Source organism: Monodon monoceros, unplaced genomic scaffold (genome assembly GCF_005190385.1).
Source record: "Monodon monoceros isolate NGI ecotype Baffin Bay Population unplaced genomic scaffold, NGI_Narwhal_1 Super_Scaffold_3, whole genome shotgun sequence".
NCBI classification, from domain to species: Eukaryota; Metazoa; Chordata; class Mammalia; order Artiodactyla; family Monodontidae; genus Monodon; species Monodon monoceros.
Window position 1 is genome coordinate 88,059,071 of NW_021703780.1, and position 24,977 is coordinate 88,084,047.

At 36.1% G+C, this 24,977-nt stretch overlaps 1 protein-coding gene across 3 annotated transcripts in view; it reads left to right on the forward strand.

The window, feature by feature from the left end:
- CNTN6 (contactin 6) overlaps window positions 1-24,977 on the forward strand; it is a 293,875-nt gene that overhangs the window by 26,267 nt on the left and 242,631 nt on the right. Inside the window, exons 3-4 of one of the 3 annotated variants that reach the window (XM_029243100.1) lie at window positions 14,317-14,323; window positions 14,364-14,366. The exons of the other annotated variants lie outside the window; for them this stretch is intronic. The gene's annotated coding sequence lies outside the window, so the exon portion shown is untranslated. The remainder of the gene's footprint in view (window positions 1-14,316; window positions 14,324-14,363; window positions 14,367-24,977) is intronic. 3 annotated transcript variants of the gene reach the window in all.

Genomic DNA, 24,977 nt, shown 5'->3' on the forward strand with positions numbered 1-24,977 from the left:
AGGATCCCCTGCACAACTAAGACTTATGTTTATACTTTTAAGTTTGTAATCAAATAACTGATTTTAAACATATCAGTTTAAGTTGAACAATATATAAAAAGTAACTAATTTAAAACATTTTGAAATGTTGAAAAGAAAGTTAAGATTTACTATTTTATGAGCGTAATATAAAACATTTAAATACTTAGATTTTCCTTGTTAAGGTCCTTATGTTGATTGGTTAGACCTTTGAGACCCTTAAGAGAACAAAATACTTAAATTTTATAATTACCATTTAAAGTATTTGAGGACATTATAATAAACTAAGTTATCAATGGCCCTTATTGTTTAAGTAAGTTTAGTCTACTCAACTTGAAATAATTGAACATTAATAATGGCAAAAGTAAAGAGATTTTTCTTATTTTACTAAGATTATATAAAGAATATAAATTAAGCCTATGATTTTAAGAGAAACACAGCATTTACATTTGAAACTCTAATAAATTGGATGTTAATTTATGGTCTGCAATGAGCACTGAGACCCTGAATTCTACGGAGATAAGGGGACTTGCCCAGGACTGTAGAGCAAACACTGAGACTCAGATTTTAACATGCAACTCCAGTGGCTGTGGTTTCTATATTCATTCTCAAAGGAAAAAGTTAGCTTTTTATAGGTTTGTGCAAAATTTTCGAGTAAAATAATCTAATACTCTGAAATACTCTGTAATCTTTTATTGCTAATTTTCTGGTTTAAAACCTACCAAAGCCAAAAGAAAATAGAACATACAGTACTTTTTTTTTTTTTTTTGCGGAACGCGGGCCTCTCACTGTTGTGGCCTCTGCCGTTGCAGAGCACAGGCTCTGGATGCGCAGGCTCAGCGGCCATGGCTCACGGGCCCAGCCGCACCACGGCATGTGGGATCTTCCCGGACCGGGGCACGAACCCGTGTGCCCTGCATCGGCAGGCGGACTCTCAACCACTGAGCCACCAGGGAAGCCCAGTACATTTTTAAATAGTCAAAATAGTGTAAATAAGATATTATCTACCGTCATTTTTCTCTTCCCAGTTGAAGAAATAAGTTCATCTTTGTGGCTATGATTTTTAACTCTAAATAGCCAGCAGTTGTTCTGCTGCTGTTGACTTTCTAAAATGGTATAGTTATTTTGAGCCTGTATTCACACTGTATTCTTATTTAGAATACATAATAATTCATTTTACACTATTTATTGCCTCTGAACAGACTTGAAAAGATTTGAGTAATAACTTTAAAAAATGATATTTTGTTTTCATTCTCCTCTCTTTACCAGTTTTGATGCTGATCCTCTAAGGTAAATCTAAATGGAAAGCAAATAGACCCATATTTCTATTTATATGCACATATAGGCTTTGTATTTGTATACAGTTTTTTGAAAAAGGAATTACAAACAGATTCCAGTTTTTTCAGTGCCTTCTCTTGTTCTGTTCTTTAATTGTAATTTTTAAATGTTTAGTTATTTTTATATATTTCTTCTCTATAAATGTCTCCTATAGCTGTTTTCACTGGGTAGGTCAATTTTAACCTATCTATGGATGGTGTTTTCAAATTGTTGTCTAGTGTTGGAGCACTTACTTGTCAGCTGTTGTGTTACATTTGAATATTTTCCATGGCTAAAATTGTGCTAGACCTGTGTCCTTCTTAAGGAAAAGTGCTTTATGTTTTCTACATCTGATATTTACACCACAGACATTCAAAAAGCAGTGAACCAAGTCTTATGAAAGAGACAGAAGAATCACCATTTAAAATATTGGTGTCAGAGAAACAGAATTGCTTTTTGACTTAGATTATGTAAATATTCACTCATTAAAAGATTGACTTTAAAACAGATCCAATTTTGCTAAACAATAGAAAAACCATAGAAGAAACTTTTTTTTAATTTAAGAAACCACATAAAGCAGGTATAACATCATGGGGAAAGTAGATACTTTCTATATCATTGTCAAAAACCAAAAATTGCTTCTTGATTTAGGACACCATAGACTCATGTAGAGGTTTGAGTGGCTGAAAGAAATCAATACCATCCATTATTCCTTAGATGGTGGACTCCACACATATTCTAGCCTCTGAACATTTCTAAAAGTCTCTCTCAAAGTTGGTAAATTTGGAAAAAAATTAATTCCTTTTATAGATGAATCCTGCAGGAAGGTGATATATTTTATAATGACTCCGTTAAGATTTTCACTTAATATTCAGCAGCCCTGAAGATTTCTATCTTGTACTCTAAATCAGTATTTCAGGAAAAAAATGATGAGCAGATTGACAGTGTTGTCAGGACTGTGATTGAGATGAAGCCGCAATTGTGAATGATGTGAAATACAAGTCCTCCTGGGTCCTGACCCAACCTGTACCTGGTTTTACAACCTCTGCTTTGTCCTTCAGTTGTAAGAAGATCTAAGATTCTTAGTCTAGTGACAGAAACTGCCTTTCCTTTTGGTCCATCAGAAGGGGTAGTAGTGAAGAATTCAAGTTGGGAGTCAGGCACATCTGGATTTGAATACTGGTCAGCTGAGACACTTACTAGCTGGTTGAACTGAGATATACTTTTTGACAACTCTAGCTTCAGTTTTCTCACTTGTACAACTTGGAAATAACATCTCTCATGATTGTTTGGAGAATTAATTGATATAAATGAATCTAAAAGTCTTAGCACAATGCCTGATGTAATTACTCGGTGAATTTCAAGTAATATAGTATCATTAGATTCACTATGAGTAAAGAAATAATGTAGATGGTATAGGAATAGTGGTAGACCCCCGAGGACACACAGCGACCCTGTATGGTGTTTGGCTGATCTCTACTACAAAAGCAAGATATTTAGTTCAAATTAGTATTAATCACAACAGGAATAGCTACCCACTTTATATAGTCCCAAGCACTTTCCTAAGTTCTTTTCTTAGACTAACACAGTTAATTCTCATAAAAACCCTAAGAAGAAGTGATATCATTCCACATTTTACATATAAGTAAATTGAGATCCAGAAAGGTAAGTTGCTCAAAGAGCCATTCAATAAAGGAGCCAGAATTCAAAACCAAGCAGTCTTTTGCCAAAATCAATGTGTTCTACCACCATACTCTCCATTCCCAAACTGAAAATCAAGGCACCCCAGAGCACCACAGTGAATTCACAGAGGCATCACGGGATGTAATTAAATGTTCCAGAGCAACACAGTGATGCTCGACACCTGTCAGCTACTGCATGGACTATTACTTTGAGGTCGTTTTGCTCCAACATTTTATCACACTACTTGCTTTCAATATCGTGTCATTGTTGGAGCTGAGCTTCCAGTGGTTGTGATTTACAGAAACCAAATGCTGCGTGAAAATCAGTGTCGAATAGGAAATAAGGCTGGGCACTCTTATTTCAAGGGTTGAGAAGTTGTGCTCTGCCTAACAGGAGCATATGTGCCATAAGTAAAAGTGGTTTCTTAAGAAGAAAATAAAAATATTATCTTTTCTGTCATTGCAGGCATACCTCAGAGATACTGTAGGTTTGATTCCAGAACACAATAAAGCAAAAATTGCAATAAAGCGACTCACATAAACTTTTTGGTTTCCCAATGCATATAAAAGTGATCTTTATACTATACCGTAGTCTATTAAATATGCAATAGCATTATACCTAAAAATGTCTATACTTTAATTAAAAATAGCTTGTTGCTAAAAAGCGCTAACCATCATCTGAGCCTTCAGCAAGTCATAGTAGTAACATCAATGATCACAGATCACCATGACAAATGTAGTAATAATTTAAAAGTTTGAAATATTGCAAGAATTACTACCAAAACATGACACAGAGACATGAAATGAGCAAATGCTGTTGGAAAAATGGCACCAATAGACTTGATCGAGGCAGGGCTGCCACAAACTTCAGTTTGTAAAAAACATAGTATCTGAAGTGCCATAAAGGAAAGCACAATAAAACAAGGTACGCCTGGATATGCACATTATTTTTCAAACAGCCCCTAGGTTGTTAAAACATAAGTTGTTTGAATCAAACTGCTTTATACATCCAACTGTTCGGTGTTTATTTTGGCCTAGGGATGCCAGGAGAAAATTACTGAGACACTGAGAACAACAGGATGAGAAAAAGTTGTGGATTTTCTGCACTTCACTGTTAAGTCCCTCGGGGAACACTCTATCAGTTTAATTAAACCTTAATGCACCTATAATTTCTCAGGTACTTAGAAATTCCTTTCTCAAAGAGCTCACAGCAAAATAGGGAAAATAGACCCAAAGATTCATAGGAGAGTGCAATGTTAAGTGTTGGAGGGACCAGATCCTCCTAGGCAGGTTACATAAAGATTCAGAAAGTCCATGACATTGAGAAATGCAAGGGAATTTTATTGGGTTGAAAAGCAATCATAAGCAATTTCCAAGAAGAGATGAATGAACGAAAGAGGTTAAAATGTATAGCACTTATAGAATAATGGGCATGGTAATACTGAGCATTCACTAATCACATTATTACTTATTAAATACTTGTTAGGTACTAGGCAATACAATAGCCACTGAGTTGTGAAGATGAAAGTCAGAGTGCCTTTCCTCACGCTCTGATATCTCATGGGGTTCCTGACAGGAAAACTGAGTTCAGGCGAGTGGTAGAAAATGAGATTAGAAGGGAAAGATAGGGGTGGAAATACTATATTGCCTTTAACTCCTGAAGAGGCAAGGAACTTTTAGAATAATAAATACACAGTCTAATTACTTTGGATTAACTAGTAGCCAAATGCGTTCACAAATATTGATATTATTCAAATCAGCTTCATTTTACTGAAAAAAGATGCTGGATTTTTATACCCTCCTGGTGAATAAATGAGAGGCATGTGTATATTTTTCCAGAATCATGACTTATTCAGTTTATGGTCTAATTATTGATTCAGAAGATAAATAACAAATTATCATATGAAAAATGTGAGGCTGGGAGTAATTATGCAATAAAGTATATTGCTCAATATGTGAACAACTTCATTATAAATTCTAGGAAAAGGAATGATTTCTGAAGAAACATAATAACATGAAAAAATATTAAGAATTAAATTAAGAGATAAATAAAACATTTGTAGGATGTACTATTCAAATTCAGTAAACAAATTCAGTGACACTGTCACAATGAGACTATTGAATCTGTATAGCCCAGTCTTTCCTAGGGGATTGACTCAGGTGGTTAAGATGCAGTAATAACTCTCCTGTGTCATCTAGTTAATCCTAGATACCACTCTAGTGTTAACTGGAGACCTCTATTTAGCTGCAGACTGTCTCAGGTTGCACAAAGAAATTCATGTATAATTACACAGAATGGCATCATGTTACTAAAACATATTAGTTAAAAGTCCTCACCTACCCAGTGGGTTAGGAGAATCATCTTTCTAAAATATCTCTCCATGACTCTGGTACGGGCACACAGCTAGAACAATCCTGTTCCCACATATGGCCACTATTCATTTATTGGTCATTTCGATAGAGATTTGCATGTTTACAGCTAGTCACTGTGATAGCAAAAGTACTACAGAATTCAAAAGAGAAAGAGATGATTTCCAGCTGGAAAAATAGAGATGTCTTCAAGAAGGTGGTGGCATACAATCCATGTATTAGAGAACAGACTTTTCAGTTGTGTATGGTTCCATGAGTATCTACAATTCCAGTCACAGACTTCTCCAGGACAGGAAGGTAAAAAGAGAGAGACAGAGAGAGAGAGAGAGAGAGAGAGAGAGAGAGAAGAGGAATGATTGTAAAGGCAAGATGACTGGTAGCATTAATTGAAGAGCTCTTTATTTGTGTTCACTCACCAGTGTGAGCATCTTTTCTCTTTAGCCATTGTATAACTTCAATTTAGGTGTTTTTAGTTGCAGCTTTATTCATCCAATGAATCAAGCCTTGGAAATGTTGAAAGCTGAATTCCTGTGTGTGGCAGGAAGGAGGAGAGATATGAATAGAAGTAATGACACAATAACATCCTCTTCCTTCCTCCTTTATTAATGCAATTCAGCAAGTGGTTATTAAGCATCTCATATGTGGTAGGTCCTATCTGAAATTATGTAGATAGTAATTTACTAAAAGACAAAGTTCCTGTCTCGCAGGTCTATAGGAACACAGGGATCTGTAAAGACTCACAATAAATGTAAAACAAAAAAGAACATAAATATAGACCAAGTAAATTGGTAGCTCAGAAGAGGTAAAAGATAATTGTTGATGATGTTGTGAAGAAGACTTCACAAAGGTGCTGTTTTTAGTCTCAGGATGTTGATAAAAGACATTTCTTTACCTGTACCCTCTCTAAAATGATTCACAAATAACGAGGACAACAAGAAACAGAAATCAAAATTCCATTGTCAATGAAACACAGAGACAAGTTATAATCTCAAAAACTACAAGAACACAAAGTGGAAGGATAAATGCAGAAAGAGAAAGCGTTATACCAAAATACTCTCAAAGGAAGATGACTGCAAGAAGTAAGTGAAATATCTTGTGGATTCCCCTCAAAGGACCAGGAACTGGAGTCACCTTATAGCTTGGAAGGTAGTGGCAGGGATGCTAAAACTGGAATAGAAGGCTTATTTGAAAGGCTTTCATTTGGGCTCCCAGGTCATCACCTTCTCCAATCAGTGGACTGTCCCTCTCTGTCTGTCTGTCTGTTTGCCTCTCTCTCTCCCTCTCACTCACACACAAACAAAATCTATGGGAGATTGGAGAATATGTGCAGAGAAATTGAGTTACAGGATCTCCAGACATTCAGTCTTAAGACAGAAAAGAAAATAGCATCAGGCCTGAGACAGAAAACCGACTTTGGATGATCCTTCTGTGCAGAAATTGAAAGACCCAAAACATAGGCTTAAAAATATCCATGTTTAGGAATTTTCCAATAAAAAACTGTCAGCCTTAATAACCTAAAAATGAAGAGCATCAGCCAACACACTACATCCATGAATACAGATATATGAATGAAGAGCTAGGGTTATGAACCATTTGAGGAAGCCCTCAGTATACAAGAGTAAGGCCTTCAACTAAATAATAACCACTAAAATGGCATTATAGGGAAACAAATAAGAAAACTTTAAAAAATCACTGATTTCTTCATATCAAGATTGTAAAAACTTGGGAAGGATAGTTTTGGAGTTTGGGATTGGCATGTACACACTGCTATATTTAAAATAGATAACCAACAAGGACCTACTGTATAGCACAGGGAATTCTTCTCAATACTCTGTAATAATCTCAATGGGAAAAGAATTTGAAAAACAATAGATGTATTTATATGTATAACTGAATCACTGTGCTGTACACCTGAAACTAAAACAAGATTGTTAACCAACTATACTCCAACATAAAATAAAAATGTTTTTAAATGATTTTACAAAAAACTACAAATAAAAACTTTTTCATCCACAAAAAAGACATTAAAGAAATAAAAGGAAGAAAACAATACAGGAATTAGAAATAGTTTTTGGAAGCTTGCATTATGATAGCTAAAATCAAAACAACAATACTGATAACAAAAATTACATTCAGCGCGGAGTTGTAAGATAAAGTTGAAGGAATTATCCAGAAAAGAAAGAAATAAAAATAATTTTATAGTAGTAGCAATAAAATAAGAAAGGTAGAGAATTAATCTATAAAGTATAATATCCTAGGGAACTTCTAAAACATAGACAAGAAAAAAGAAGGGGAAAATAATATAAAACATATTATCACAAAAATATCCCAGGTGTGAAATGTACTGAGAAGAATATTCTTGAGATATTAAAATATTTTATCTGATAGAGGTTTCAATGAAGAAAAGTGAGATTTGGCCAAAAATTGGATGTCAGGGTGAACACTGACTGCAAAACCAAGAGAGTAGGGACTTTAAAGTCCTGCTTTCACAAAAGTAAAAAGTAAGGCCTTCTGAGTAAGTGACTTGCCCATACGTTCACAATTCACTGATCCAAAAGTCCTCAGGTCCTTAATAATGTGTGTTTTCCATAATTTTTTGAACTCTAATTCTCATTTATTATTCTCCTCTCTTCTTTAGGTTATAGTCTGTGGACAGGTTGTAAATATGGGTAACATAATTGCTGAAAGAATGAATATTTATTCCCCACACGAATCTAATTCATATTGTTTTCCCCAATTCAAGTACTGGTCACTTGGCCTTTCATACAGTCATGTCTCTCTAATTCATAATTTAACGGAAATGATTTTGGCAAGTCCAAGAGACATCTGAGAGTTAAGTTTAGCATTTGTGTCATTAATGTTTTCTGCAGATTGATGACCTTTGTGTTATTAAGATGACTGCTTTCCAATTCCTCTATAGAAATTATCATTTTCCGCTCTCCTTTTTCTTTTATTTACAAATGTAATCTCTGATCCATAAATTAAGAAGGTGGAAATGGTGTGTGGCTAGCTTTTCATATAATCATACATAAGGGGTCTAATTCACTGAGCCATCTCAAATATTTCCACCCACTTTTGGAAGAATTCTGAAAAGAAGTCAATGTGGCATAAGTGGAGGAGGGAACTGTTGGCAAGTGTGTCACAGGCTCTTTCAGGTTCCCTCTTCCAAATAACTGTAATATGAATTCTGAAGCTGAACTATTAGTAAAGTGATTATTTCAGTCCTGTTTAAGTCGGTAGATGTAGATCATAATATGACTATCATTTTATTTGTTTGTTGATGGTCTGATTTTAGGCCTTAGAACATTACTGTCTAGGCACATTTGAGAAAAAAGAAAAAGTAACATTAGAAAACCTCTGTGTGTGTGTGTGTGTGTGTGTCTGTGTGTGTGTGTGTGTCTGTGATTAAAAAAAATTGCAAAATCCAAGGACAGTGCTCCCTTGGTCCAGCTCAACTCTTAGAACAGCTTCAACTTAAAAAAGTCCATGATCATAATATTTATTTTTATATATCCAGATATTTATGCTATTTACTAAAAGTTCTGAGAAATAGTTCAACTGAGCTGTCTTATTACCAGGTTCGGAGGAAATGTTCTTTATCATTTTGAGGAAGTTTCATTCTATTCCTAGCTTTCTGAGTGTTTTTATTATGAAAGGGTGCTGGATTTTGTCAAATCCTTTTTTTGTGCATCAATTAAGATAAGCATTTTTTCTTCCTTTTTTTCTCCTTTCACTCTATTAGTGTGGTGTATTCCACTGCTTAATTTTTCTTATGTCAAACCATCCTTGCATCTCTGGGATAATTCTCAGTTGATAGTGACACATAATCCATTTAATGTGCTTCTTGGCCAGCAGTGATTTTGCACCCTAAATAGACATTTGAAAATATCAAGGTAGTATTGATTATCACATTGGAGGAGGGTGGTAGCAGCATCTGGTGTATGGAGGCCAGGATATTGCTAAACAGTCCACAATAGACAAAACAGCTGCCTTTCCTCTTACAACAAACCATTAGCCATCCCAAAGTGTCAATATTGCCCAAGTTGAGAAACTCTAAATTACATCAACCCTAGTAACATTATTCTTTCATTAACGTGTCATTTAGTCTCTTTCCCCTCAGCCTCCTCAAATCACCCTACCCTCTTCTTTCTATGCTCTAGCCACATTGAACCTCACTTAGTTTCTTCTGTCAGTCAAGTTGTCTTTTGTGCTCATCTTCCACACATTTACTTCCCTCTGATCAGAATATCCTTTCCCCTTCCTCACTCCCCAACACCATGGAGTTTTACTTCTACTTATTCCTTAGTTCTCAGTTATTTCCTCCAGGAAGGTTTTCTGATCCTACTTAGACTAAGAGAGGTACTTTTGTAATATTTCCCCCCAATACCCACACTGCTTATATCATAGCATTTATCAGTTTCTTAAAATAACAAGTTAATCTCTATAAGGTTTATACACAATCCTGTTTGCTCAATGTAGTATCTTCAAGATCTGGGCCTTTGCAATTTATACAGTAGTTTTTTGTTTGTTCATTTGTTTGTTTTTAAGTTATAGAATGAGCACAAGAATAACTGAATGAATCAGCCTACTTCTTTTTTTCTTTATCTGTAACATTCAGGAAATGTAGCACTTAAGAAATGTAAGTTAATGTTTTGTGTGTGTACACTTAAGATATCTCTGTGAAACAAAAATAACCAATTAAAATATTTTTAATCTAGTTATCTAAATCTTTAATACTATGACTTACCCATAAATGACAGTTAATATATCTGATTGCTTTAAATTACCAAATTATTGATTTGCTATCTGTGCAAAGACTGAGAGACAAACCCAGAGTTTTAGAGCACTCATTTTCAGAATTGGTTTTGAATAAATTCTGAGATACACAAGCAAGATTTGAAAATAGAATCTGGGGCAAAAGAAAGCAGTTTATTTCTGCCTTTTAAATCAATAGGCTTGGAGCACAATTTTCTAGGAAATTCTGGCTTTCCCAGGCAGAGTTCAATTTCTGGAGAAAGAAATAAAATGTAGTCTGCACACAGTCAAATGCCAGAGGCAATGCGAGTATTGTGCAAGTTCAAACCAGGTCAGAATAAAAATGACTACTAACAAGTCACAGCTTGTAAAATGATATAAGAACTCATTCTTACTTATTGCCCTTTACAAATATTAAAAAATAAGTCATAGTGTCAGCAAGATGCCTCAAGTTTCAGTGTTGCTTTATGGACTAGAAGTGTTTCAAGTAAGACTTGGCTGTGATGTGAATTTCTGTAAATCAAAGCCTACTTTTCCACTTAATCTAACCAAGGTAGTGATACTACATACATCCTAATGTTTATTTGACAATCCCCAATACACTGAGATGATGTCATCTTAAGAGAAAAGATTTAAGACAAAAGCCAGTACCATATTGCTACGATGAGCTAGATGTGTTCTGCCTGTTGGGGATTGTAGTTTTCATTTTGCTTTTATATTTCATTAGCATTTTAAATTCTAATATCTCCTTTTACCATTAGGTACTCTTCATAACCTCTAGAATCATAGCAGTTCTTGAGAGCCTAACAATCTTCCAAACCAATGTTATGTTCCTCAGTTTATATTTGTCTTCCTCCTATGTTTTCCTAAATAGTTACATTGGTAGTTGTTTGGAAAAGTTTCAGATTTCATGAGTTTATTTTGCTTGCCAGCCTTCTGAGCCACCATTTCCTCATCTTCAATATGGAGAACTGCAGAGAAAGTTAAAATCCGTACTTGATATTAAAAAAAAAAAAAAAAAAAAGCATGTGCATATGAATGTATGCTAATTATAGATTCTTTAGATAAATCTAATTCTGCTGGTTAAGACTCATTCCCCACTTTTGGCTTATCATGTAGTAAGGTGAGAGCTCATTTGATTGGAAGGATTTTCAGTGATGTGACCTTCCCTAATCAGTTTACCCAAAGTAGCAGAATGACTCCCCATCTTATTATACCTCAGGTCACTAATTATTCTATTTATTTATTTCTTCATACTTATCACAATCTTTATTTATTATGGCTCCGCCTATTCTCCTATTGTCTCTGGCCCATCACCTTTAGAATAAAAGCTCCAGGAGGGCACAGACCATTTTTGCCTTGTTCAACTTTTTATCACTGACACAAAGAGCTCTTAGTAGGTCATCAATCAATGTTTGTTAAATAAGATTTTTTTGGTTGCAGACACCACATTTTATGGAATGAAAGTAATGTCCTGGGTCAAGCCAGAAGAGATGAGAAAGGCTTTCAAAAAGAATGCATAATCTTTATATTTAGAGCTTCTTCCTGTGTCTCTTCCACATGCCTCTTCTTCCCATCACCAACTAGGAACTCCCCACATGACCAGAGGAAGGATAGAGTGAAAGTCATCTGGACAGTCAGCACCTTTCCCATTAGTTCTGGATCCTCTTATCTATTAATTATCTGATATGTCATCACTACATCACTGATGTCCTAAGTACCTTAAATTATACATATATATAAACATAAATACATATATATATAATATATAAATTGTATAGAAGTATATACATTTCATATATTTTATATGTATTATATATAGTTTACACATACTTTTGTAAAAGTATTTATTTGTTTTCAATTAAAGTGGAAAAGTTAAAAATGCCTATTTTTGTCTACTACGTGATATGGAAACACTTTTGCTTAAAGGACAAATCCTAGCACAGTTCTAAAATAACTATACAACCACCAGAAAAAAAGGAAAATTAATTTCTCTTGATATTACAACTTTATATAAATGCTTCTATTATATTCTAACAATATTATTATATAATGAACACAAGAAGGAACATTTCATAAGACTGATACTTTGTGTTTTGTAAGCCAAATCCATTTTCGATTACATAAATTCTTTGAGTTCAGATTATGCATCAAGTTTATCCATATTAATATCTACTGTCAGATATATATGTTAGCACATAAACCTCTCTAAATAACTATATTTTATTCCCCTATAACCATGAGATTTAATTAGGGCTGTGGCTAAGTAACACTAACCAATAATATGATTTGGCTGACACAACCAGAGGAAATCTGTAAAGTCCATGAATTACTTTGATATCTTATATAGAAAAACAATAAGTTGATTGAATTTTCACTTTTTAATCTGTTACTTTGATATCAAGTATTCTCAGCATTAAATATATTTTGTTGATTGAATTCTTGTCCACTAGGAAAAGGCAGTCTAACTTAAAACTAGGGGGTCTTTTCTACGTTTCCAGAATTTTTTGGGGTCTCCTGCTAGGCTAAAGCAATGGTTAAAGTGATATTCTCAATATGTAAAACTTCAATATTTGATGCAGCCATTCAATTTTGTGTGGGTGTATATATATATATATATATGTATATGTATATGTATATATAAAACATAGATTGTTAAAAAAAAACAAAAAACTCTGAGCAATAGAAAGCAAAGGATATGTCTCTGAAATTGAGTGAGCACCCACTGCAGGGCCCAGAGGTTCAAAACTTTTGTAGCAGCGAATGGCTGTCTACAACACATATTATAAATTAAGTGCGTACCAACCAGATTTACATAATTGGCTTGTCTTTAGCTACTTTTAGAGTCTACCTTGAGTTGGTTTAACCTATTTATTGGTTGAATTATAGAGACAACCTATCTGAATCAATCAACTTATCCTTTTGAAATTATGTTTCTTTTATCTCAGAATATAATTTTTCAGACCACAACTTTCAACATTACTTGTACATAATAAATGTTTTTGACATTTTGTTACATAATGATTACTTTGTTGCATCCATTCCCATATGATGACACCCTAAAGTGACCAGAATGACATGTGAGGCCAAGATACAGAGTGGGCACCACCTCAATCCTGTGTATCTCCATTAATTTAGGATCAACTGTAATGTTCCTTGTCATCAGGTCAAGTTCTATAATTCATTCTCTGGATAATTTGGAAATCATCTGGTCCAACTGCCTCCCCACTCCACAATTTGTCAGATAAAAAACTGACATTCAAACAAGCAGAGTACTTTCCGAACGTCACACAGAAAATTAGAGACAGTGCCTATACCAAAACTCAGGTATGTAGATAGATTAATGATTGATTGCCCTGCAGGGATGGAATCAATGAGTTGAGAATTGAGGAATTTAGTTGTGCTTGTTTCAGGGAAATAAAGTCACTAGCTATTCACCTAATTAGTTTTAGTTATAAAATTCAACAGCCTCCTACAGATACACGTATTTCTACAGAACAACACACTTGAGGGCGCTGTTTGTTTCTATAGTTTTTGATCAAACAAATGACAACATTAGAACTTCTGATTTTCCCTTTAGCAGCCCAAATATATTCAACTTACAAGCTGAAAGATATTGGACTTTTAATAATTCAAGCTTTCTGAGTACTATTAAGCTCCATAAAGCTATTTTAGGTAGACAGTTTTTTCATTTCTTATCTAATCTAATCTTCATTTCAATATTGGAACAACTAGGTATATGCCTTCTTTTATTTGTATGGCTTTCCTTTTAGGATTTATGTAAATGAATATAGGTGAAAAATGAGTAAACTATATTCCAGGAAGGGTATTAGAATACTAATGTAGCTAATGCTATTCTTGGGAGCCACTTAGGAAAAAGTGGATTCATTTAAAAAAGCGAGTTATAGAATATTATCAATATTAAGAGATCAGCTGTATGTTATTAAAGAACTGTAACTTTCGAGAACAACTACAGAGCAGTATAATCACCAAAGACTTCAGCATATGCTTCTAAAACTATGTGCATATTTTAAGTGCCAAGCAGAAGGTCCAATTTTCCCTGTTTGTCTGGGATGGCCCTGATAATAGAACTCAATATATTGCATCCCAGGAACCTTCAATTCCCAGGCAACTCAAGAAATTTGGTCTTATTGGTCTGACCAAAAGTTCCAAGTGAAATAGTAGCTGGAATTGTATTGTCTTCATGCATGTAGGCACAAGCTGGTAAAAAGGTTTGGGATGATTTTTGGTTTCAACTTTTCCTAGTTTTGTGACCTATAGAAAATCAACTGACTTTTTGCACTGTCACTTTCCATTTTTATAAAATGTGAATAATGCTTTTCTCACATATATTTATGAAGTTTAAGTAAAAATATGAATGTGAGGTGCATTTTAATATTCAAAATGCTATATAAATATAAGATGCTTTTCTTAACTCCAGTAAGTTTGTAGGATCAATGCTGGAACATAAAACACTTTCTAAGTGACAAGTGTTTGAGGTATATGTACTGTAACTTAAATATTTAAGTGTACATGAATTGGTTTTAGATATGAGTTTCTAGGTAATTTTCCACAGTGGCTGATTTAAACTCCCAGGTCATGCTTTTGAAAACTATCTACAACAGGCAGTGTTCATTTACATAGAATACATTTTGTTTTCTTTCTTTAATTTTTTATTGTTACTTTAAATATTAAATCCCTTTGAAAAAAAGCATGCTTCCTTAATATGGAGTTTAGAAATTGGTTTGAAAGGCCAAAGCTTAATTTTAGTGTGACTTACCTATAAAATGTTCTGTCTTCTCTCCTCTTTATTTAATGAAAAAGCCAACTGCAAAGCAAGAAGATTGATGTGTAGCAATAATCCTGGTGTTCTAGTAAAAAAAACCTTTGCTGAATTCCCATTTTTATAAAAGGCACTGATTCTATTTCAAGGCTAATGTACAACCCAATGTCTAATAAATGGCAGAGATTTACTAATTATAGCAGATGTTGTCCATGCTCTCAATGAATCTCCCACCCCCATACCCATCATCAGGATTCACAACTACAACTCTGATGACTGTGAAAACTTGACTATCTCTGTTTCCGGCCTGAGAAACATGCTTTTCTCCATGCAGGCCAAACTAGCACTGCCTGAGAGTTAATGTTCCCAGAACCAACTCTCAATCAATTATGGATGAGAAATTGATAAATAAATACTCATCTTCTGTGCCCCTCATTTGGGATAACTGAACATTGTTCTGCATCCAGTACTCCCCAGAGAGACTGAGATCCAGTTGACCACACTGACAACTGGCCTGATAATAAACTTTTACTGGTTCCATTCTGTGTCTGAGTAAGCCACTTCCCTTCCCATGTTTCTTAGGATAACTTCCCAACCAACCTTTTTGCATTAAGAAGTCCTTGACTCACAGTCTACTTTTGGGGGAGCTCAGAAAAAGAAAATACTGTTTGATAAATAAATTAGTTCACCCTTATGAAAAGATACACACATACACAGAAAAACTTCTGCCTCTCTGTGTCAACATATAAATCATCTAATCTTTCTCTAAGCTGCTTTATAAGAGCTGTTGTAAATGAAACTCAGCTTATAGTTGGGGGGAGTGAATCCTTTCTTAATTAACTTATTATTAAACTAATTATTGAAACATACTATTTTACTTTATCTCAAGAGATTCTTTGAATGTAAATAATAAAGTTGAAGCCATAGACTATAAAGAATAGCAAAAGAACTGAGAACTCTATTTTTTTCAACTGGGAGGTTGATCCATTAACATTAGAGGCAGACCCTGGAGATATTCCATAAAGCTAACTTCTGCTAAAGTCTGTTCTGACATCTCCTATATGATAAAAGTTCCTGACATTTAGCAGGAGTTGACATCTTTGTATTCTACCTGCAAATGGTAGGTTTGCAGGGAAGACGGAGCACTATAATATGCATCCTAGAAATTTAGCACTTGAGCTCAGGAGTAGGTAGAGTGCGAATTATCTGCTGCTGCTGATGGTCATGTCTCATACCCAATTCTGCCCTGGGGTATGGGGTACACAAAGGGAGGTTCTTGTTGATACTGGTGGATGCTGTGTGCAAGCTTCCAAAGGAACAATTAATCCTTCAAGTCTAATCAAAGGCTGCTCAGGGGGTTGTTCTCCTTGAATTAATGGGAGTATGAGTGTTCAATCAGGGAGATTAGCCCCAGAAGACAGGGAAGCAAATTAAACCTTTATTTTGATTTGAATTGGGAGTGAATAAAGTGTTGTCTGCGCACTTAACTCAAGTGAAGTTAACATGAGAGAATGAATGGAGACTAGCTTCTCTGTGTGGCAAAGGAGACCTCAGGGCACTTTGTACCCAGAAACCTCCTGAGACAGAGCTGAGATGGAAGTGGCCATTCATCATGCTCTGGGGTGATGGGGATTTTCAGTAAATGCTGTATCAATGTAGTTAAATCTTCCCAGAACCAATAAAAATGCCCTTTGCCTTTTCCACCCTCTATTACAAGTAATTGCTACCCATCTAATTATGGATAACTTGGAAGTAGTTACAGAGTACTTGGAGTGCGTGGGGGATGAAAAGTTCAAAGGAAAAATGTAGCCGTGTATCATTGGCATTCATGAGAAAATTCACATTAGATGTTTGAAAGGCAGGTCCCCAGGAGGCAATAGAGAAGTCAGGAACAATATTGTGCCAAAAATACCATTCTGGCTGGGGACATGAGGGAGTTTATGTCAGGTAGAGTGAAGGAAAGCTATTTGGAAAGAAAAGATATATGTGCTTTTCTATATGCATTTAGTTTATTTATATATGTACATCCCCTGAAAAACTAGTATGTTCTGGGAACTGACAAGAAAATTGGGACTGAAATTTCTGAAATATGCAGCTGTGCTTATATTTCTTATACTGTAAAATCTCCAAATAACATCTTACAACATGATCAATATGTTTTCAAACTCATATCGTTTTAAAATCTGTTTGCAACCAATAAGCCAAAAATGTGTTGCACCCAGGTACCACTTTACACTTGGGCGGCCAAGTTTAAGCCATTGGAGATTCAGATGCAGAATCCAAAGTCACTGCCCTTTCAGAAGATATACCTCTTCTGGAAGCCTAAAGACCGGCTGTCCCATTGATGACATACCAGACATATAGGTTGGAAAAAGATGTTAAGAGGAGGATGGGTGATATCATCCTTGCCTGGAATCACTTTAGTGCAAAAAGAATTCTTCTTTCACTTATTTCCTCATTCTAGACTGTTTGGGTAATAGTCACTTGAAGACAGGCAAGGGTAAGCCTACTTACTTCTCTTCATTACCCTTATTTAAAAGGTCTAGTGTATCACCTTTCAAGGAGACTGTACTGAATTCTATAACGTAACAAAGAGAATGATAACTCTCAAAATTATTATTGCTTCTGAATGCTTTTTCCATAACACCCCTGAAATACATTTAAGTCATAAGTAGCAACCATTCACCCGCTCAGTGAATTAGTGTAACTTGATCCTTCCTGTGTACAAGGACACACACACTCACACACACAACCCTGAAGAATAGACCAGCAAAATATATTATGGAAAAGTAGTCATACCTTAAATATTTTATTCATTCCTCATTAAAGATAAATTGATTAGAAGTTGAAAGTGAAAGCATTTCTAAATGAAGGTATAATAAAATCTTCACGGGATAAAGGTCATTGAATCTTGGCAGAATTCTAAAATTGGAGAATTCTAGGAAGATGGACCAACATAATCAAAGATAGAGGCATCCTTGAAAATGACCTGATCTTTTAAATTTGGTTGTTTTGTACTTAATAATAATAACAATAATGGTGACAATAATAATAGCAGCTATTATTTAGTGTGCTCTGGTTTCATATGAGATACTCTTCAAAGCAGTTTATATGAATTAACTTATCCTCACCTCAGACTTGGGAAGTAGCTACTATTATTATTCCCATTTTACTGATGAGGAAACGAAGGCACAGAAGAGTTAGGTAACCTGTACCAAATTCCTTACTGAATGAGAGGCAGAGGCTGGATTGAAAGGAGGAAGCGTGGCTACAGAGCACAGACCTTCAGCTACCACTTTCTCCTCTTGAAAAGCTCAAAGCCACTGAGTCAATGACTCTGTCATCCTTTCCATGTCCCTTCAGACATGGTGGCCTAACAGAACCAATGCCCTCTTGCACATAGGAGTTCAGGGCAGTAGTGGGCATCTATCTATATGCAAAATGGACTGCTGGATTGGGTTGGGAGCTATTCCCCAGAATCATGGCCTTTTGTTTACATTATGCAGAGAAAAGAAACTACTGTCTGGTGTTCTCTTTCCTTCCACAGATCTGCTTAGTCTAGTAGGCGGCCATAGGGACAGAACAAAAGGCAGTTTTAAGAGCACCACTCTGCCCTTAGTCTCACTATAGCCTGTCCCACTTTAGATATTTTCCTAAAAGTACCTTTACATTCAAGTTGCCTACTATTCTGGAAACCAATTAATGTATTTTTCAGAATAATTCCAAGTACATATGTCCAGATCACTGACATCAATCCTGTGCTTCCTATATATAATATGGAAAGGGCCTTAGTCTTAAAATCAAAAGACCTAGGTCCAAGGTCCAGCTCGGCCACATACTACTTATATGAATTTGGCCCAATACTTGAAGTAGCGTTACATTATTTGGAAGCCTGCCTCCTACTTGTTTCTGTTGAATTGCCTGCTCTCCCATCTCAGTATAGAATTCTGAGACCAGAAATGTTGCTGGATTTACTAAGATTATGTAACTGGTTACTGGCAGTGGTGGACTGTCTCTGAGCCCTTTGGATTCCTGGTCCAGTGATGTTTTCACTGGGCCAGTCTGCCCATGGGGAACCTCTGCAGAAGGTACTGCTCCTTTCCTCTAAGAATGCTTTTCACATCCTCCTGTCATTCCCTCCCTACTGTTCACAGCTCACAATACCCTTACCTATATCTGGATATAAATTAGAATACAGTTTTGTCCCAAGTCACCAAAATTTAGAGGGTGGAAAATATAAAACAGTACTTTTAAAAGAGTATGCATACTTTATCCTGGCTGACTCCAGGAAAGCTAATTAATCTCTCGGAGCCTCACTTTTTGTTTTTCTTGGTAATTAAAAAAAAAAAAAAAATCAAAATGAGACATTTTATTTGAGAAAGCACTTTTCACACTATATACCAATTTACAAAAGTGGGGTACTATTTATATAAACATGAGATCCAGGTATTGGAAGGCAGTTTAGGTCCTATTAGTAAGAAGGCAGGAAGCAGGCTTGAAATGGGGGAAATCTGAGATAACATCTTAATACCCTGCCTTTGGGGAAGTGTATCGTCAGGTCAGCAGATGACTTTTTTTTTCCTTACCTACAAAAGCCATCTCCAAAGGTGAAAGAATGAGCAAAGGGCTGGGGAATGAGGTCTGTCCCCTGTGCCCCAGGCCACAGCATCTTTCCTCTCGGGGACCATGTATTTAGCGAGAATAACACACTCAACAGAAAGCCTGATCCGCATTTCTGCAACTTCAAAAAGCCAAGGAATGGGGCACTTAAGAGACCAAGGTTCAATGCCATTCCCTGTTGCCAAATGAGTTATTTTTTTCTCTCTCTCCTTTTTATTTTTCTTATTTTAGAAATTCTAGCTTCTCAATAGCAGAGGAATTTCCCAGTTTTACAGCGACAGTGTTGACAGGCAACTGCATTTTCCTCCGGAGATGACTCCTATTTCTGTGAGGTCAGGATTGCCAACAGGAGCACATATCAGGGGACAGGTTGATGGAAGAGAAGGCAAAAGGTCCAATTGTCCAGGGGCTGGGGACCATGAACCTTAGCCAAAGGGAAGAGAATGGAATCAGTGTACATCCTGCTATGAGTACTCACTATTTCTTTCCTCTTTCCTTCCTTAATAGATAGCCTTGGAAGAAAGTGTGTTCTTTCTCAGCAGAGAGCTTACAATTGCATAGCTTTAATGTATTCATGACAATATGAATATATAGATAATATTTTGATAATTCTTTCCAGGTAGATCAGAAAATTCACACATTCATGCATTTTAAAAAGATACAACATTATGTGTGGTCAGAAAATCGCTGATTGGCGTGAAAGTGATTAAAATCTAGCCCATTTCCCTGATCAGTTATGTAGGAGACAGAAACATTAGTCATTTAATCCCTTATGCATATCTTGGGCTTTTTTCAATTTAGAGAGCTCTTTTAAATCCTCTTTTAGTTGATCCCTATAAAAATTTGGAGCAGTCAGTAGGACAGATATTACTGTCCCAACATAAGGACAGAGGTTACAAGACTTAGATCACATAGCTAGCTGTTGGCAGAGTTGGGACTTTGATACCATCGCATTTCTGGTCCAGGGCTCTTTTCTCTCTGTTAGGTTTGTGTTCTATGGAGCATTCATTCATTCTAGGGTAAACACTGAAGAAAACAGAGTCCCAGGATCACGGAAGTCTAAGAAACAGTACGTACCCTTCTCCTCAGATTCTATAATGTGCATTAGAAGAGTAGAGACACTGAGAAATCCTGCAGGAAATAACTTGTTCACCTTATTTAACCTTGCATTTTGCATAGTATTTGACTACATGCTACTTTTTTTTAAGTCCAAAAAGCACACTGTGGGAAACCTTGCATTGTGCCATATAGATTAATAACAGTTCAGGTTATTCACAATGAAGGAGGAATCTTCCCTTTGCAACTCTGATAGGAAGAGATCTTTCCTATCAGAAATATGTTTGCTCAGAAATTAGAACTGAATCTCCCAGGACTGGCTTTAGGCAAAATTGTAAAGTTTGTAAGATTGGCCATTGCGGAGGAAAGCAAAGGTTCAGGATTGGAACAGATGAGAAACTTTTCTGCCATTTATTAGCTGGGCACACCTTTGTACAAATATTTACCCCTCCAAGCTTTAATATCCTCACCCATTAAAGGAAGGCAATCATTTTACACACCTTATAGGACTGCTGTAAAGATTAAATGAGACAATGTACATACAGTCCTTGACATAGAGCCTGGTAACTGGTCAGAATTCAAAAACTAACATTATTAATACTTTTGTTGTTAATCTTCCCTTTCAGACAGCCTGCTGGTATCCCATTCATTCTCTTCCTCCTCCTATTTTTCTATCCTGTCCAAAAGGACTGCAGTTCAGAAGGACTGCTTCCAGCTATCTCACCTAGCTAATGTAGGACAGAAGTGGCAATACACCGCCTTCAGAGATCAGGCAGGTGACATGAGACTAAGGTGGGCTGCATCTTAGACGAACTGGGTCTATTGTCTAAACTGAGGCAAATGATATTAAAGGGCCAAGCACTGCTGATGCTTGCTGTTAATGCCTTTTAAAGGTGTTGTTACTGATACCAAGCAGGGCCCTGTGAGGCTCCTATGCACAAAAAGCTTTCTGTGTCCCCCAATTCTTTGATTATAAGAAATAGGCTTTATTCAGCCTCATGACCTTCCCTGAGTTCCAACAGGCAGGTTCAAGTAGCTGTTATTAGGGAAGGGAGGGGATATGAGACAGGGGAGAAACAAACAGTAGTGCCACCTTGGGGCAAGGTCCTGTTCCCCATCAAGGGATACACACAACAATATCTTTAAGCTGTTTTGTAGATACTGAAACCCCCATCAGGTGAGTGAAGTTAACAGTTAACGAAGGTATGCTGCCCACAAGCATGTAGACCCCAGACCAGTTGGAACCAGAAGGTTGATGATGCTGACTCCCGCTTACCTCACCACCAACCAGTCAGAAGAACGCCCATGAGCTGATCACACCCTCTTTGAACCATTACTATAGAACTTCTCACTACCCTCTCCAAGTGGGGACACACAGCTTTGCCGGCACTAGCCTGCTGTGGCCCCTTTTGCCTGGCAAAGCAAGAAAGCTATCTTTTCTACTTCACCCAAAACTCTGTCTCCAAGATTTAATTCAGTGTTGGGGTACAGAGGCTGGATTCGGCTTCTTAACCATGTAGAAATGTGAACCATTGATACCAAGTCTTCAGATACTTAAAGAGAAGCCAGAATGTTCCTTTTTATTCTGGTTTCCCAATTTTCAAGTGTTCTTCTAGGGGAATCCAGCTTTTGGACCACCACCTAATGATCCCTGGTGCAGAGGATTTTCAGTTTCCTGCTCCTACATAGAAATAAAAGATACAAGTTTAGAAGGGCTTAAGAGGTCATCTAACTTAACCTTCTACTTGGTGCAGAAATGCCCTCTTTAATATTCCAGAGAAGTTGTCATCTAGCTGCTCCTTCTATATGCCTAGTCATGAAGAACTTGGTATCTCATGGAGAAACCACTTTTCTCTTTGTATGCACAATCGCACTGAATCCTTATATAAACCCATGCAGTAGATAGTACTTTTTCCATTGTCATTATCATAAAACTAAGGCTCAGAGACAGTATTTTACTTCCTCTAAAGTCACAAAGCTATTAAGTGACTGTAAGTTTTGAGATACAAACCTAGAAAGTCTAGGTTTCAAAGCCAGTGCACTTAACCACTGGCTGGACAATTCTACTTGTTAAAATGCTCTGGGCTGATATTAAGCTGAAATTTGCTGCCCTGAAATGTCTACTCTTTGGTCCCAGTTCTGCTCTCCTGAGACACAAATAATAAGTCTAATCCTTCTTCCACAACACAGCCCTTCAAATATTTGAAGATGGTTCTCCTCTGCCTGCTAAATCCTCTCTTTCCCAGGCTAAGCATACTCATTTTTTTCCAGTGACCCTCATAAGCTCCCAGCCACTTCATCATCCTCACCCTGCTCCCTAGGAGAGGCTTTCAATTTGTCAAAATTTCTCTTAAGCCTTGATGTTGAGAAGAGAATACAATCCCCCTATGTGGTTACATAAGCGCACGTTAAGGTAGAAATAGCACATCCCTTGTTTTGGACACTATGCTTTTATTAATGCAACCTCAGTTACATCTGATTTTCAGCAACTATGTCAAAAGATAAGCAAATATTGAATGTTGGCCTAGAATCACCCCATATTGTGTTTGTTTTTCTAACTTGAAATTATGTAAAGTCTCTTTTCCCCATGCTGCTCCTATGCTGAATAAGTAGATCAATGTTTTAAACCTAAAACTTAATATGTACTCTTATTAAATACCATCTTATTAGATTTAGATATTGTTTTGGCCTATACCAATCTGTTTTGCTTTGTTTTTCTTTAATTTGACAAATTTAGTAAAGCAGAAAAAAAGAAAAATTTCCCCCAGTCTGACTGCTTTTTCTTAAGCACATAAAGAAGTAATTTTTTTTCCTCTGATGCTCTAATACTGCTCCCAAATAAGCTTATTTATATTCCCCCAAACAAAACAAACGAACAAAATGCTTCGTATGCATAGTTGTTTCAGTAGGATCTTGCTATAAATATTCTTGTTTTCTTTAGTCCTTTTTTAAATTTGGAATACATGAAGAAGCAAAACGAGTGAAAAGAAAACTAATCTGCTTCTTACTGTTAAACTTATCTATGTATGATATATGTATATCATATACATTATAATATATATCATATAGGTAACATAGATATCAGTAGCAAAATTCAGAAATATTTAGATTAAAAAGAATGGGGCAAATGACTATACTCCATTTGTTTTAATCAAGATATTTCTGAATTATATTTCTGAATATATCTTGTATCTGATATACTCACTCTCCCTCCCAGCTTCTTGTCATTCCAGAGGTTACTCAAATATTCAGTAGGCTTGGGCTGATAACTTTGCACTAGAAACTTCTCTCCATGCCATTCTTTAGACAGGGGTTGGCAAATTGTGGCCTTGGATTAAATGCTACCCTTGATCACTTTTTTGTAAATAAAGTTTTATTAGAACACAGCCACTCCCATTTGTTACTATCTTGTCTATGGCTGCTTTTTTGCTACAACAGTCCTATTTAGTAGTGGCAACAGAGGCCGAATGATCTGTAAAAGCGAAAGTTATTTCCTATCTGATTCTTACAGAAAAATTTCCCAACTCCTTTCTGCTTTGGTGCTTGGTTTGCAGTCTGTCCATCTTATTATTCAACCCATTACCAAGAGCTGAAACTGGCATAATTCCCTATCCCTGTGTTAAATGATACTGAAAGCAAAGTAATTTAGTTATTTGCTTTAGGAAGTATTCACTTCTATAGGATAAAACTTTCATTTCAAGAACAACAGCAAGACCTACATCAAGAGTCTAACCACATGGCGCCCATTAATCTAAAGCTATTACACCATGAACTCTGCCTATTTCTAGTCAGTTCTTCATCTTGCAAGATCAACCTTAAAGTCACTCAGCTCAGGCCATAAAATCCTATAAATATAATTGATAACTTGCCCTTCTGAGGTAGTACTAAGACTATTTCAACTTATAGTCTCTCTTTCTGTAGTAAGTCTAATAAAGTTAGGTTTGCCTGAACAGCAAATATTTCTTGTCACCGTTTTCAGAGATGAGAGTTGACATTACAAATCCTCCAAACTACATTATCACCCACCCTGATTCTCTTAGTCTGATTAATAGAGATACCGACAGCATTTCTATGAGATATAATTACCTGCATTTTTCAGTTGGGAAAATAGGCTCACAGAGGCTGAAGCTATACTTAGGTGACAGGTCCAGTGTCACAGATCAAAAAGGGCATGCAGTAGGGAGGACTCTCTATCAGGGATCTGCCCTCAGGTCTCACTCTAGGTCATGAACTGAATAGGGATAATTATTTACTCCTTTGAGGCCTCAGTTTCCTCCCCTACGAAAGCAATATTATCTCTACACAGATGGACCCCAACGTATGATGTTTCAAATTCAACTTTACTTTGAATTTTGAACCCTGATCTTCTCCCAGGT